General features: G+C 46.5%; 1 protein-coding gene across 2 annotated transcripts in view; it reads left to right on the top strand.

Moving 5' to 3' along the window:
* Window positions 1–153: 153 nt before the first annotated feature.
* Window positions 154–16,083, top strand: part of SMIM14 (small integral membrane protein 14) — a 46,228-nt gene continuing 30,298 nt past the window's right edge. The window contains exon 1 of one of the 2 annotated variants that reach the window (XM_081332895.1): window positions 154–339. The gene's annotated coding sequence lies outside the window, so the exon portion shown is untranslated. Of the gene's footprint in view, window positions 340–13,693; window positions 13,840–16,083 lie in introns of those variants that run through there. The other variant, XM_081332894.1, reaches the window with a different exon arrangement.

The raw sequence follows: 16,083 nt of genomic DNA, 5'->3' as shown, positions 1-16,083 counted from the left end.
CCTCGCCGTGTCGTCACTCGCCGGCGACGGCGTCGCTTTGGAACGTTAGCGCGAGGCGGGCGCCGGCCGTTGAGGAGGACGCGCCTCTTTTTTTTTTTTCTCCCTGAGGAGACCGAGCAGGGTCGCGGTTTTTTTTTGTTTTTCCTTTTTTTTTCCCCCCTGCCACGACGAATCGCCGAGCTGAAGCGGCGGAGGCTTTTCTCTCATGGCGGGCGAGAAGGCTCTGGTGAGGAAATCTGCCGGCGCCGGCGCATTCGTCTGCCTTTCGGACCCCGGCGCGGGATCGGCGCGGGTCTCGCGAGACCGATGAACGCCGGGGAAGGCTTGAGGCCTAGTGAGGTGGGTGTTAACTGCCCTCTGAAGGGTGGGGAGGGGGTTGGCAGGCCGACGGGCCCATGCGTGGTGTTTGTGTGCGTGTGTGTGTGTTGGAGAAGCAGTAATAAAACCTAAGAGGAAAGCAGAAATAACCTTTCAGAGTTTAATGTCGAGTTTGGAGAGCCAGTCAGTAGCTGCCGTTGTTACGCAGAGGAAGTCCTTGAAATCTCCTGGGTATCTTCTATTAGTCCAGGGGTAGGCAACCTCGGCTCTTTTATGACTCGTGGACTTCAACTCCCAGAATTCCTGAGGGGAAAGGGAGAGGTTTCCAAGCTGAGCCATGCTGACTCAGGAATTCTGGGAGTTGAAGTCCACGAGTCATAAAAGAGCCAAGGTTGCCTACTCCTGGCCTAGGCCTAGGCCGCTTTATGACTTGTGGACTTCAACTCCCAGAATTCCTGAGCCAGCCATGCTGAGGTGAAAGGGAGAGGTTTCCAAGCTGAGCCATGGTGGCTCAGGAATTCTGGGAGTTGAAGTCCACAAGTCATGAAGGGGCCATAGTTTCCCCATGCTGGCTCAGGAATTCTGGGAGTTGAAGTCCACAAGTCATGAAGGGGCCATAGTTCCCCCATGCTGGCTCAGGAATTCTGGGAGTTGAAGTCCATGAATCATGAAGGGGCCATAGTTTCCCCATGCTAGCTCAGGAATTCTGGGAGTTGAAGTCCATGAGTCATGAAGGGGCCATAGTTTCCCCATGCTGGCTCAGGAATTCTGGGAGTTGAAGTCCATGAGTCATGAAAGGGCCATAGTTCCCCCATGCTGACTCAGGAACTCTGGGAGTTGAAGTCCACGAGTCATAAAAGAGCCGAGGTTGCCTACCCCTGTATTAGTGCATTCCCTCACTATATGTTGGATAGTCTGTCGGGGAGCCCCGCAATCACATTGCGCTGAAGGTGTCTTCCACCATTTATACAGAGAGTCGGCACACCCCCCATGAGTCGTTTTAATTCTATTGTACCTCACCCATATGTGTCGGGGTAGATTAAATCCTGGAGGATTTGTGAAGTGCTTTTAATTCTGTGTGTGACCAGCCATACGCTAAATAAATAAGCGTGTTGGAGAAAAGGGATGAGTCCCTTCGGCATGATGCTCTGCTGCACAAATATCAAAAGTAGGTGTTGTTGCACTGCACTCCTGTCTTGTTGCTAAGGCCTGCAGAAAGGGGGGGGCTGCCCTCGTTTTTATTTAATTCATTACGTTGATAACGCTGCTCACCTGTGCCGTGCGCCTCAGGGCGACTTACGATACCGTCAGTAAGAGAATTAAAGCAGTTATAAGATTAAAACATTCAGACGTGGAGTAGAATAGAATATAGAATGGAATTCAATAGAATAGAATATAGAATGAAATTCAGTAGAATAGAATATAGAATGGAATTCAATAGCAAAAAGCTAAAACGTTAGAATCGTTACAAAAGGGATTGAAAAGGCAGTGTATAGAATATAGAATAGAATTCAATAGAATAGAATATAGAATGGAATTCAGTAGCAAAAAGCTAAAACATTAGAATCGTTACAAAAAGGGGATTAAAAAGGCAGTGTGTATAGAATATAGAATAGAATATAGAATGGAATTCAGTAGCAAAAAGCTAAAACGTTAGAATCGTTACAAAAAGGGGATTAAAAAGGCAGTGTGTATAGAATATAGAATAGAATATAGAATGGAATTCAGTAGCAAAAAGCTAAAACGTTAGAATCGTTACAAAAAGGGGATTAGAAAGGCAGCGTGTGTACGTAGATGGGCTGGAGGTGAGATCTTATACAGGTGGAAACGGTTCATTTAGTGACCGTTCAAAGTTACAACAGCACTGAAAAAGTGACTCGTGACTCATTTCCCACACAACCATTGCAGGATCCCTAAAGTTACCCGGTCAAAATTCAGACGCGTGGCAACTTGGCTCGTATTTATGACGGTTGCAGTGTCCCGGGGTCAGGTGATCCCTTTTTGCGACCTCCTGACAAGCAAAGAGAATTGGGGGAGCCAGATTCCCTTAACGGCCAGGTTACTGACCAACTGCGGGGGTTCACTTAACAACTGTGGCAGGAGAGGTCGTAAAATGGGGCCAAGTTCACTTAACATCTGTCTTGTTTAGCAGCAAAAATTTTGAGCTTAATTGTCGTAAGTTGAGGTCCACCTGTACTAGTCAACTAGCCACTACCAAAGTTGGATCCCCTCATCGGGACACCAGGCCAGTTGGCAAAGCCAGGTTCTCAGGCTCTTCAGAAGGCAAAGTTTTTCCCCCAAGTTTGTGGTTGTTCAAGAGCATGCCTTTGAAAGAGGCTTATGGCACCTCTGCAGGATGTTCTCTGCCAGCCAAAATAGATTTCTGTCTTGCCCCATTTTTAAAAAAAGGATCGTTTTTTTTTCTTTCAAATGATGACATTTGAGTTTCCCAAGACCACCTTGATTATTTATTGGGGATGGTTGATCCTAAAATGTATACTGCTTTGACATCTTCGTTGTCTGTTTTAAGATAGTTGTTGTACCTGTTTCGTTAGTTGATGTTCTTTCTATTTAATTTTAGTCCCATTTTTTTCACTGTGCTCCTTGACCTTTATTGCTAGAGCTTACAGATCCTGCATTTTTGGCCATCACGTTAGTACCTTCAGCAAAGTGTGGGGTCATTGATGTTTCTTCTCCCAATTGGAAAACCATGCTCTTTTTCCCAATCAGGTTCCCCTTAATATATATTCATATAAATCAGGCCGGGAAAAAATAAGGGGACAGCATACAGTTCGTCTCTTATGCCAACATGGAGCCTGTCTGTTTCTCCATGTTCGACCCATACTTCCTGGATATTTATAGGTTTCACGTGAAGGTAATGAGTTATTTTGGGTTTCTCATTTTTCTAAATGCATATCACAACTTGATGTGATTGACACAATTTAAGGCCTTTCTATAATCCGTGAAGCACACACCTTTTTTTTTTGTATTCTTCAGCTTTCTCAATTATCCAGTGTGCATCAGCTTACAGCAGGCATGTCAAACTGCTAGCCCATGGGCCGGATGCGTCATGCCAGAGCCGTGCCCACCACACTGCTGGCAATGGGGGGAAAGTCCCGATACGTCGCGTGATGTCACAAGTTTGACATGTCTGGCTTCGAGCCACACTTTAAAACGTAGATGGAACCCCAGGACCTACAGTATCATTGAAAATTCATCTATTATTTGTTCATATTTCTGGGCCATCTAACTCAACTCTGTAAAATGACCTTGTCAGGTTCACAAAATTAAAAAGAAAATATTGCATATGAAAAGAACAATACTGTCCCAAGAGAACAGATTAGAAATCCATTCTTCCACATCATCTACAACCTTAAAAGAGGAACATCAAGAAGCATCCTAACCCAAAGACTTGGGAAAGGGCTGAGTTTTATTTATGCTTCTGATTAAATAAGCATAGTGTAGTGCAGGGGTGTCAAACTGCCGGCCCGCGGGCCGGACGTCTCACGAAGAAACCGTGCCCACCCCATTGCCGGCAATGGGAAAAAAGTCCCGATACGTCGCGCGACGTCGCGAGTTTGACATGTCTGGTGTAGTGTGTCATATCTGCAGGAATAGTGAACGCTCTTAGGTAATTTGAGTCAGAGGTTTCATTCAATTAACTGAGAATATGATGCTAATTTCAGGGGCCTCCAAGGTAAAAGAACGACATACTTACAGATTGCCACAGTGATTGGCTGCTCTTTGTCCCATGGGTTTTTGGAAGTGTACCGTGCTTGGATCAAAACAGACTTTTGCAAATCTCAGAAATAATGGTGAGACTGGGAAAGTCTATAAAAGCATTTCTAAAGGCTTCGCCCTCTGTTATTCTGCAATTAGACAAAAGGAGTATAAACAGAAGAAATGAGAATTGTTACCCATTTTAGGAGTAGTCATCCAGTAAAAATTACCTCCCAAAATAAGGCATAATGGTAAAGAGTCTGCAGACTGTTCTTGTTTTGCCTGATATATCATTGTTTCTTGGGCTCACCACAAGGGAAATATGGGAGAAACTGCTTCCCAAAAGTATATATGGCCACTTATGTCAAGTTACATCGGGGTCTTCAAACTTGGCCCTTTTATATGACTTGTGAACTTCAACTCCCAGAATTCCTCAGCCAGCGTGTCTGGCTGAGGCATTCTGGGAGTTGAAGTCCACAAGTCATAAAAGGGCCAGGTTTTGAAGAGCCCTGATCTAAATGATCCAGCAGAGTATTAAATCAGGTGATAGAAAAGTGGAACTTTCGGGCACTAGTGAGAGAAGTACTTAAACGAACAAAATGGTAAAATTTCAATAAAAGAACAATAAAAGCGATCCCTGAATAGAAAAAGCTCTGCAACCTTAAGGGCGCCAGTGGCTTACAATCCTGAAAGGAACAATGCATTCTAGCTTGCGCCCGGACATTCTACGGAAGAATGTTGATTTCTCTACCCATGAACTGAAAATGTGAGTGTGGGTCATACAGTTATAACAATGACGCGAATCCACCAGAGTAGCTGAAGCAGCAGAAAGTTCACCATTCGGAAGCCCTAACTAAAACCTAACTGAATTTTCTTTTGACATCACCTTGGATGGGCACTTCCTGCAAGCACTGAAGTGAAGTACTTCAGTGAAGTAGACTTAAGATACCACCAAGATAATAATACACAACATCAATCAACAGGTACACCAGACGTTTTGTTGAAATCATTGCCAGTATTAGAAATAACCACCGGTTACTAAATCTAAAAGTCGAAGTACTTTTTTCTAACCCAGACAAGAGAGTGTTGGCTCAGCGAAGGCACAGGATGCTCTTTTGGGGTGTTTTAATAACAGCAAGTTAGGGACGCGGTGGCTCAGTGGGTTAGGACGCTGAGCTTGTCGATCAGAAGGTCGGCAGTTTGGCGGGTCGAATCCCGAGTGCCGCGTAGCAGACTGAGCGCCTGTTACTCGTCCCAGCTTCTGCCAACCTAGCAATTCGAAAGCACGTAAAAATGCAAGTAGAAAAATAGGGACCACTCCGGTGGGAAGGTAACAGCGTTCCGTGCGCCTTTGGCATCCAGTCATGCCGGCCACAGGACCACGGAGACGTCCTCGGACAAGCGCTGGCTCTTCGGCTTTGAAACGGAGATGAGCACCGGCCCCTAGAGTCGGAAACGACTAGCACGCATGTGCGGGGGAAACTTTACCTTTTTAATAACAGCAATGTTTGTTTTAGTAGCTTAGCTTAATTAAGTCACAACTGCAGGTTTATAGATACACATTTCCCGCTGTTGTTTATCCTGGGTAACAGCACGCCTACTCAAATGCTCTCATTGGCTAACACAGAAACAAGTCCCGCCTTCTCAAAAATAATTAAATGCAGTATCAAAGCTGTACAAAATATGTACCGAAAGATGTATCCAGCAAGGTCAAATCTTCAGTTGCAGCATGCCGTCCTCCGGTGGCGCTTGATGAAATAACCGAATCTTAACTGGTCTCCTGAAACCCAGAAGAGGATGGAGCAGTTTGATTCTTTGTAATGAAAGAATCAAGAGGGGAAGCTTTGGCCTCTGGATAAGAGATAACTGTACGTTGAAAAGTAAAATGCTACCGTACGTGAAGTAAAATGTAGCTGCTGCAGTGCTTTGGCAGAATACTGTACATTAATTCAATTGATCACTCAACACACCACTTTTGTAAAAGAGTTCAAAATGCTTCAGCTGAATAAAGCTGTTATTTGTGATATTTCTTAGGCGAAACCAATGAAGTCTTCAGTCGGATATGTATATTTTTTAATTAAAATTTTACAGACCTGCAATTTGGGAAATCTAGGGCGGGTGTGTGTGTGTGTCAAACCGGCTGCATCCCGTGACGTGTTGCAACGTATCACAACTCTTTCCCCCTGGCCTAAGCCGGGGTGGGCGCAGCTTCCTTGTGACGCAACCGGCCCAGCGGCCAGCAGTTTGACACCCCTGCTCTAGGGTAGCAGTAATGTAAATTTCTAGCCGTCAGCAGATTCAGGTTGTGAAATTGCAGTTCCAGAACACGGAGCTCATAAATATTGGCTATATTTGAGAGGTCCTTGGTGCTCTCTGAGCTTCGTTGTTTTTCCTGAAAAGGTTTCATTGCCCCCCCAAACCACCAACAGAGACAAGGCAAGCCTTTGTAGATTAAAAGGAGAGCATTTCCATCTAGCACTGATGATGCTAGCTACTTGGGTAATAACACGTCTGCAAGAAAACAACCCAGCTCAGAGAGCACCAAAGTGCAAGATTGGATGGGATGGGTCCACTCAACATTCCCGGTCCCAAGTTACATCTTTTCCCGCAGGGTTTCTCAAATGCTGTTCTATGTAAGAATTTGGTGGAATTACTTGAGAGCCGAAGGGCAAAAAGATCCAGCAATTACTCAAACGCAGTGAATGTTGTATTGCGGGAGTTTTGTTCATCTGGAAATTTTTTTTATTTATTTATTTTAGAGAACAGGTTCCGTAGCCTTGGGGGGGGAAAAACACGTGAAATTTGAAAACCCCTGTCTTGATGCAATGTGTAAAGCAGCTTTCACTCACACGTAGTGGCTGATTATCTGACCCCTTATTGCATTTCAATCTCAAGAAGTGAATCAGTCGCCCTTAAACAGGATGTTAATGATTTGAATCCTCTCTCCCCAAGGCTCCCTCAGCAGAGCGGTAGGGATTTGATCAGTTGTTATTGTCGTCTTCCTCTCCATCCTCAGTGTGAACCCTTCAAGAAAGCTAAAGAATAGAAGGAAACATAGGAGTGTAGAAAAGTGACAATTGATTGGCTAGAGCTTTGGGTTATTTTGGTAGAAAAACTAATGCAGCGTAGGTTAACATGTTGTGAGAACATAGCCAAACTATAATGAAGCAGTTTTCTGGAGTGAACATGCTTATTTTAAATGCTGGAACTTAGAAAAACTGGAAGCATCACCACCTGATAAAGGGTTTTAGCAATAAGAATGTATTCTATATTTTTTTTAAAAAGTGAAGCAATATTTATCTGCACAGCAACAGGTGCTGTGTTCTATCATCACAAGAATTTGGCATTTTATGAGAATTAAAAGACCCAGAAGACTGTGGTGAAACTAAAAGAATACTGGAATAATGTAGTGTTTATTTCTCTCTCTCTTAAATTGTAATTATATATTTACAAATGTGCCTGTACATTATTTTAACAATTGGCATATTATACTGTACATTCTGTATACCAAACCAGTCTTACGGTAATAAAAGCCCTTAAGCAAAATGTGTTCTCTTTTTTTTGTTTTTACTGGATTAGCTAAGCTAATGTCATGTTTGAATTGGCTTGCATCGTGGGATGGTTTAGGCTGTTCTGCTCTTTATTGTTTGTGTATGTTCTGCTTAATGACCAACATAAATAACATTGCACAGTAAGGGCTGTGCAAAAGATAGTCTCAAAAAAGATTACTTCCAAGACAGCAAAGCACTCTGCAACAATTCAATGTGGATATGTCTTTTTAGAAATACCGCTGCATTCATTGGGATTTACAACAAGAACATTTCACAAGATTGCGTTCTTGCTCTTTATAAGTCAAAATCACCACCAGAAAACCAAGGGATCTACTTCAGTAAATTTAGCAGTGAGTGTGTGTGTGTGTGTTTAGGGGCACCTTTGTAGAATTGCAGGCTTATGACAAAGCAAGGGAAAAACTTCATTTCTTTCCTTTCTTTACATATTTCACTTTTTCTCCCTCACTATGTTTGTACACTACGTGGAACCATAAAGTAGTAAACTACATCTTAGTTTAAGCAGCATGTAAAAAGGCAGTCCATGTAATTAAGTTAATCTGTTGACTAGACAATTGAATTGAGTAAATTATGGCTCAGTTAACCCCTGGATAAGCATGTCTTAAAATTGCAGCCACTATGTATTTATAAGTAAATATCTTTGAGTATGAGTTTAACTTCTTAAAGGTTACTCCACAAAATACTGTATGCAGTGGGAATACAGCAGTAGGATCGTAGTCACTGACCAGCTGGAAAACAACAACAACCAAATGATGAGATTGCAAATAAAGACCACAGTAGAATGGAATAGTTATAATGCCAGAGCAGTCAAAGCCTTATTTTACAAATAGTAAAGAAAATGTTAGGTGTATTGGGAGAAATAGAAACTTGGGATCATGTAATGATTGTCAATAAGATGGATCCAGGTGGCAAATGATTATATTTCCACAAATATTTAATAACTGATCCAAGTGACATGAAACTTTAAAGATATCATCACTATGTTTTTTGGTATCAAAGAAAAGAAATAATTAGGTTTCCCAAACTATGATAGAAATTGGGTTAATTAAACTGATAAGAGAACTCCATGATTTACAAAGTCCTCATTTCAACTAACATAATCGAGTAGAATAATCCCCCTAGCTTTTTATCTGTAATATGACAATTTAAATAAAGACATGCTTTTGATGTATAAAAATTGGACACCATCAGATAAAGCTCAATGGGAGGAGATTTAGGATAAATAAAAGGAATTTTTAAACATGAAATATTTGATCTACATAAACTTTTTCCCCCTACGGAGAGGAGTAATGGACAGTTTTAAAAGGGGCTTGGACGGATGTATGGAGAATAAGGCTTTTAATGGGTATGGTCAGGATCACTGCATTTCCCCCCCCCATTCAAACTTTGTTGCACTTGTGTTGTGTCCAGGCATCCCACTGGCTAATCATTTTGTTGCTAGATGGGCCTGATCTAGAACTGCATTTATGTATTAAATGTCAGGACAGAAAGGAAAGCTAAATCAGGAGTCTTCAAACTTGGGAACTTTCAGATTTGTGGACTTCGACTCCCAGAATTCCTCAGCCAGCCATCCTTCGTATTTGCAGAATTAGGAATGTCTAATTTCACGAGGGGCGCAGTGGCTCAGTGGGTTAGGACGCTGAGCTTGTTGATCAGAAGGTCGGTAATTTGGCGGGTCGAATCCCGAGTGCCGCGTAACAGAGTGAGCGCCTGTTACTCGTCCCAGCTTCTGCCAACCTAGCAGTTCGAAAGCACGTAAAAATGCAAGTAGAAAAATAGGGACCACCGCGGTGGGAAGGTAACAGCGTTCCGTGTGCCTTTGGCATCTAATCATTCCGGCCACATGACCACAGAGACGTCCTCGGACAAGCGCTGGCTCTTCGGCTTTGAAACGGAGAGTTGGAAACGACTAGCACGCGTGTGCCGGGGAACCTTCACCTTTACCTTTAATTTAATGAAAAGAAGGACTAAGGTGTGACGTGATAGCAGTCTTCCAATATTTGAGGGGCTGCCATAAAGAAGAGGGGGCGTCAAGCTCTTCTCCCAAGCCCCTGAAGGCAGGACAAGAAACTACAGATGGAAACTAACCAAAGAGAGAAGCAACCTAGAACTAAGGAGAAACTTCCTGACAGTTGGAACAGTTAATCAGTGGAACCACCTGCCTCCAGAAGCGGTGAATCCTCCAACACGGGAAGGTTTTAAGAAGAGACTGGACAGCCATTCCTTGTGCCTATTCAGAGGTTGTGTGTGGATTGCAACGCTACCGCCTGTACCTTTGGAAGCATAAGTGTACCTCCCACTAAGCTTGCTAGGTGCTTTTGCTTTTGACTTTTTTCCAACCGGACTTCCTTGTTTCTCTTTGAAGACGTTTCGCTCCTCATCCCGGAAGCTTCCTCAGCTCTTTTGCTTATTACCAACGTTGCTTATTCAATGCCTTATTCGCAGGATTCCTCCTCGGCTCCTTGTCTTCGGCCGGTGGGTTCAAGGGGACCCAAGCGGGGTCGTGTTGGGGGCTTCGGAGCAGCCTTCTCCTCTGCTCTGCGGCGGGGTGTGTGTGAACGGACGTAAGAGCGAAACCAAGTGCCCTCTTCCTAGGCCAGGGGTCTGGCGACAACGTTAAGACTTTGTGGACTTCAACTCCCAGAATTCCCCAGCCAGCAGTCCACCAAGTCTTTCAAGTTGTCAAGGTTGCAGACAAAACTTCAGCTCTCTTAGCACTCGTGGACCTCTACTCCCAGAATTCCTCAGCCAGCAGTCCACCAAGTCGTCAAGGTTGCAGACCCAACTTCAGCTCTCTTAGCACTCGTGGACTTCAACTCCCAGAATTCCTCAGCCAGCAGTCCACCAAGTCGTCCAAGGTTGCAGACCCAACTTCAGCTCTCTTAGCACTCGTGGACCTCTACTCCCAGAATTCCCCAGCCAGCAGTCCACCAAGTCGTCAAGGTTGCAGACCCAACTTCAGCTCTCTTAGCAGTCGTGGACTTCAACTCCCAGAATTCCTCAGCCAGCAGTCCACCAAGTCGTCCAAGGTTGCAGACCCAACTTCAGCTCTCTTAGCACTCGTGGACTTCAACTCCCAGAATTCCTCAGCCAGCAGTCCACCAAGTCGTCCAAGGTTGCAGACCCAACTTCAGCTCTCTTAGCACTCGTGGACTTCAACTCCCAGAATTCCTCAGCCAGCAGTCCACCAAGTCGTCCAAGGTTGCAGACCCAACTTCAGCTCTCTTAGCACTCGTGGACTTCAACTCCCAGAATTCCTCAGCCAGCAGTCCACCAAGTCGGCAAGGTTGCAGACCCAGCTTCAGCTCTCTTAGGACTCGTGGACTTCAACTCCCAGAATTCCTCAGCCAGCAGTCCACCAAGCCGTCAAGGTTGCAGACCCAGCTTCAGCTCTCTTAGGACTCGTGGACTTCAACTCCCAGAATTCCTCAGCCAGCAGTCCACCAAGTCTTTCAAGTCGTCAAGGTTGCAGACCCAACTTCAGCTCTCTTAGCACTCGTGGACCTCAACTCCCAGAATTCCTCAGCCAGCAGTCCACCAAGTCGTCAAGGTTGCAGACCCAACTTCAGCTCTCTTAGCACTCGTGGACTTCAACTCCCAAAATTCCTCAGCCAGCAGTCCACCAAGTCGTCAAGGTTGCAGACCCAACTTCAGCTCTCTTAGCACTCGTGGACTTCAACTCTCTTAGCACTCGTGGACTTCAACTCGTGGGGAGCACCTGCAGCCGGCGTCAACTTCCCTCCGCCCAGTACGCTCCCACAGAGAGGGCCTCCTCAGGGTGCCACCGGTCAAAGAATGCCGACTGGTGGCCCCCAGGCGGAGAGCGTTCTCTGTGGGTGCACCGGATTTATGGAACCATCTTCCAGTTGAGCTCCGGATGGCGCCCGATCTCCGCTCCTTCCGGCGCGATCTTAAAACTTATCTCTTTAAACAAGCTGGCCTGGCCTGATGGGACGGGGTGGGATTTTTATAAACGACTTCATTTTAAATTTGTATTAATTTATGGGCATTGTTTAATCATGTTTTAATAATTTTAATTTTTGTATCTAGTTTTTATGTATTGCCCTGTTCACCGCCCTGAGTCCCTAGGGAGAAGGGCGGTATACAAATTAAATTAATAAATAAATAATAAATAAATAAATAAACTCCCAGAATTCCTCAGCCAGCAGTCCACCAAGTTGTCCAAGGTTGCAGACCCAACTTCAGCTCTCTTAGCACTCGTGGACTTCAACTCCCAGAATTCCTCAGCCAGCAGTCCACCAAGTCGTCCAAGGTTGCAGACCCAACTTCAGCTCTCTTAGCACTCGTGGACTTCAACTCCCAGAATTCCTCAGCCAGCAGTCCACCAAGTCGTCCAAGGTTGCAGACCCAACTTCAGCTCTCTTAGCACTCGTGGACTTCAACTCCCAGAATTCCTCAGCCAGCAGTCCACCAAGTCGTCCAAGGTTGCAGACCCAACTTCAGCTCTCTTAGCACTCGTGGACTTCAACTCCCAGAATTCCTCAGCCAGCAGTCCACCAAGTCGTCAAGGTTGCAGACCCAACTTCAGCTCTCTTAGCACTCGTGGACTTCAACTCCCAGAATTCCCCAGCCAGCAGTCCACCAAGCCGTCAAGGTTGCAGACCCAGCTTCAGCTCTCTTAGGACTCGTGGACTTCAACTCCCAGAATTCCTCAGCCAGCAGTCCACCAAGTCGTCAAGGTTGCAGACCCAACTTCAGCTCTCTTAGCACTCGTGGACTTCAACTCCCAGAATTCCTCAGCCAGCAGTCCACCAAGTCGTCAAGGTTGCAGACCCAACTTCAGCTCTCTTAGCACTCGTGGACTTCAACTCCCAAAATTCCCCAGCCAGCAGTCCACCAAGTCGTCAAGGTTGCAGACCCAACTTCAGCTCTCTTAGCACTCGTGGACTTCAACTCCCAGAATTCCCCAGCCAGCAGTCCACCAAGTCGTCAAGGTTGCAGACCCAACTTCAGCTCTCTTAGCACTCGTGGACTTCAACTCCCAGAATTCCTCAGCCAGCAGTCCACCAAGTCGTCAAGGTTGCAGACCCAACTTCAGCTCTCTTAGCACTCGTGGACTTCAACTCCCAGAATTCCCCAGCCAGCAGTCCACCAAGCCGTCAAGGTTGCAGACCCAGCTTCAGCTCTCTTAGCACTCGTGGACTTCAACTCCCAGAATTCCTCAGCCAGCAGTCCACCAAGCCGTCAAGGTTGCAGACCCAACTTCAGCTCTCTTAGGACTCGTGGACTTCAACTCCCAGAATTCCTCAGCCAGCAGTCCACCAAGTCGTGGACTTCAACTCTCTTAGCACTCGTGGACTTCAACTCGTGGGGAGCACCTGCAGCCGGCGTCAACTTCCCTCCGCCCAGTACGCTCCCACAGAGAGGGCCTCCTCAGGGTGCCACCGGTCAAAGAATGCCGACTGGTGGCCCCCAGGCGGAGAGCGTTCTCTGTGGGTGCACCGGATTTATGGAACCATCTTCCAGTTGAGCTCCGGATGGCGCCCGATCTCCGCTCCTTCCGGCGCGATCTTAAAACTTATCTCTTTAAACAAGCTGGCCTGGCCTGATGGGACGGGGTGGGATTTTTATAAACGACTTCATTTTAAATTTGTATTAATTTATGGGCATTGTTTAATCATGTTTTAATAATTTTAATTTTTGTATCTAGTTTTTATGTATTGCCCTGTTCACCGCCCTGAGTCCCTAGGGAGAAGGGCGGTATACAAATTAAATTAATAAATAAATAATAAATAAATAAATAAACTCCCAGAATTCCTCAGCCGGCACAACTCGCTCGGGAATTCTGGGCGTCGAAGTCCACGAGTCCTAAAAGAGCCGAGGCAGAGCGGAAAGCCCGAGCTTTGACGCCGAGAGTCAAAAAAAAAAACCCGAACAGGCCAATCAGCGCCTTGCCTCGGGGCGCAATTTGCATGCGGAGGCCGACTCTGCAAAAAAAAAAAAAAAAGGCCGGCCCCTCCTGCAAGGGCGGAAGGGATCCGTTGCAAGGGGGCGGGGTTTGCGGCTGCGCTCCGCCCCTGGGGAGGGAGGGGGCAGCAAGCCCCTCCCCTTTGTGGGAGCCGGCAGATCCGGGTCTCCTTTGCAAAAAAAAGGCCGGAGAGTCTGACGTGGTCAGTGCAAGCAAAACACGAGAAGGCTGGAGGCGCCCGGGCTTCTCTGCAGCCGCCTCCGATTGCATTAGCAGCAGCTGCAGCCGCCGGCGCCAACTTGGGTGAGTTCGGCTTGGTTCCCGCTTCCTTCGACCCCCGACTCTTCGGGCTGCCGTTCAAAAGGGATGCGGTGCAGCCCTCGGCTGCCGGGGTAGAGCAGGCAAGGGCGCGGCGGGACCCTCGGAACAAAAGTTCGGCCGCCGCTGGAACAGATCCCGGATCCCTCCAGCTTGCACGCTCGCTCGCCCGTTGCTTTCTCCCCCCCCCTCCCTCCCGCTTTCCTCCCCCAAAGGGATCCAGTCGTCCCCGGCGCAAAAGACGCCCGGCCGATGGAAAGTTGGGGGGTTTCAAACAAGCGATCTGGCCTTTTGCGATCCTTAACGATCGCCGTTCGCCCCCTTCCTCCCGACGGCATCCCGATCTAAAAGAAGGGAGCCGGCCTTTTTTTTTCTTTCTTTTTTTTTTTTTGGCTTGCCGGCTAAGAAGTTGGCGTTTTGGTTCTTGGGCGTTCCGATTTCTTTTTTCTTTTTCTTTCTTTTTTTTTTTTTGCAACTTCGAAATCGAGTTACGCAGCTGACAAGCGGTTGGTTTGTTTTCATTAGGGGGTCTTCAAACTTGGCCCTTTTATGACTTGGGGACTTCAGCTCCCAGAATTCCTGAGCCAGCCATGCTAAGGGGAAAGGGAGAGGTTTCCATGCTTAGCCATGCTGGCTCAGGAATTCTGGCAGTTGAAGTCCACCAGTCATAAAAGAGCCAAAATGGCCTACCCCTGGACTATATACTAAACCAGGGGTCTTCAAACTTGGCCCTTTTATGACTCGTGGACTTCAACTCCCAGAATTCCTGAGCCAGCCATGCTGAGGGGAAAGGGAGAGGTTTCCACGCTTAGCCATGCTGGCTCAGGAATTCTGGCAGTTGAAGTCCACCAGTCATAAAAGAGCCAAGGTGGCCTACCCCTGGACTATATACTAAACCAGGGGTCTTCAAACTTGGCCCTTTTATGACTTGGGGACTTCAACTCCCAGAATTCCTCAGCCAGGCACGCTGGCTGAGGAATTCTGGGAGTTGAAGTTCACAAGTCATCAAAGGGCCAAGTTTGAAGACCCCTGGTTTTATTGAATAAACGCCTTGCTGGCATTCTTTCGAAAGCGAGGTATTTCTCTGGGCTCAGTGAGGTCACCGGGGATCCTTGCAGAATGCGCGAAAGGCCGTGAGACGCAGACCCGACTCTAGAAAGAAGAGTAAGGCATTGCTTATTATTTAATACCTGTAAGTATTCTACCATTAAACGCGCTGAGCCGAGCGGTTGAGCCCTCTGGAGTTACTAATAATAATAAGTTGGAAGGGACCTTGGAGGTCATCTAGTCCAACCCCCTGCTAAGGCAGGAAACCCTATACCAGGGGTCGGCAACCTCGGCTCTTTTATGACTCGTGGACTTCAACTCCCAGAATTCCTGAGCCAGCTATGCTGGCTCAGGAATTCTGGGAGTTGAAGTCCACGAGTCATAAAAGAGCCGAGGTTGCCGACCCCTGCCCTATACCATTTCAGACAAATGGCGGTCCAGTCTCTTCTGAAAAGACTCCAGTGTTGGAGCATTCACCACCTCTGGAGGCAGGTTGTTCCACTGGTTAATTGTTCTAACTGTCAGGAAGTTTCTCCTTAGTTCTAGGTTGCTTCTCTCCTTGACTAGTTTCCATCCATTGCTTCTTGTCCTGCCTTCGGGCGCTTTGGAGAATAGCTTGACTCCCTCTTCTTTGGGGCAGCCCCTGAGATATTGGAAGGCTGCTATCCTGTCCCCCCTCACCCTTCTCTTCATTAAACTACACATACCCAATTCCAGCAACCGTTCCCTATATGTTTTAGTCTCCGGTCCCCCAATCATCCAGGTTGAGTCGCAGGTTCGTTGCACTGATAACCATCTTCACGCTTTCCAGAATGAACTTCACTCCTGGATCAATAAACTTCCCATCCGTCCTGAGGCCCGAACACTTTAAACCGACCGTATAATTTTATTATTCCAAACGATCAGGCAGAGCCTCTTAAAAATAATGTGACCGTGAAGTGGGACACGACACAGCCTCTTCACAACCTGTTATCCTTGTTCCCTTCGTGGTATCCGAAGCAGAACATCCCGGTTCAGCCATAGTTTCGTTCCGTACAGCGTTAACCTTGTGAACTCTCAAGGCTTCCTCCTCCCGTTATATATTCCAGATGGGACAGTATTTAATATTTGTTATGTATATGAAGGGGTGTGGGTCTATGCATGTGTGTGTATAGTATGGTTAGGTGTGTGTGTGTCATGTAT

This window comes from Vipera berus, assembly GCF_964194415.1.
Source record: "Vipera berus genome assembly, chromosome: 7".
Taxonomy (NCBI): domain Eukaryota; kingdom Metazoa; phylum Chordata; class Lepidosauria; order Squamata; family Viperidae; genus Vipera; species Vipera berus.
This window is presented reverse-complemented; position numbering and strand designations above follow the sequence as displayed.